Here is a 261-nt window from a genome sequence, read left to right as displayed (position 1 = left end):
AAAAAAAAAAAAAAAAAAAAAAAAGAATGACCTGAGCCAAAGTCAAGAGTCAGATGCTTAACCAACTGAGCCACCCAGGTGCCCCTCAGAGATAGTTTGTGAAAATACTTCCCAGTGGAAAATTGTCAAATTTGAAATAAATTCTGGCATGAGACCTCTGTCCCGATGCACTTGGTTCTGGTTTTGACCTACTGTGACAGTGGGCTCCGTGGAGTGAGCACCGTTTTCTCTGAAGACGCAGACCGGGCCTTCGCCTCCCTG

At 45.2% G+C, this 261-nt stretch overlaps 1 protein-coding gene across 3 annotated transcripts in view; it reads left to right on the top strand.

Annotated features, from left to right (window-relative positions):
* Positions 1–261, top strand: part of USP36 (ubiquitin specific peptidase 36) — a 37,597-nt gene that overhangs the window by 22,744 nt on the left and 14,592 nt on the right. The window lies entirely within an intron of this gene.

This window comes from Herpailurus yagouaroundi, unplaced genomic scaffold (assembly GCF_014898765.1).
Source record: "Herpailurus yagouaroundi ecotype Mexico unplaced genomic scaffold, PumYag 217, whole genome shotgun sequence".
Taxonomy (NCBI): Eukaryota; Metazoa; Chordata; class Mammalia; order Carnivora; family Felidae; genus Herpailurus; species Herpailurus yagouaroundi.
The sequence above is the reverse complement of the archived record's forward strand: the minus strand, read 5'-3'. Positions and strand labels throughout refer to the sequence as shown.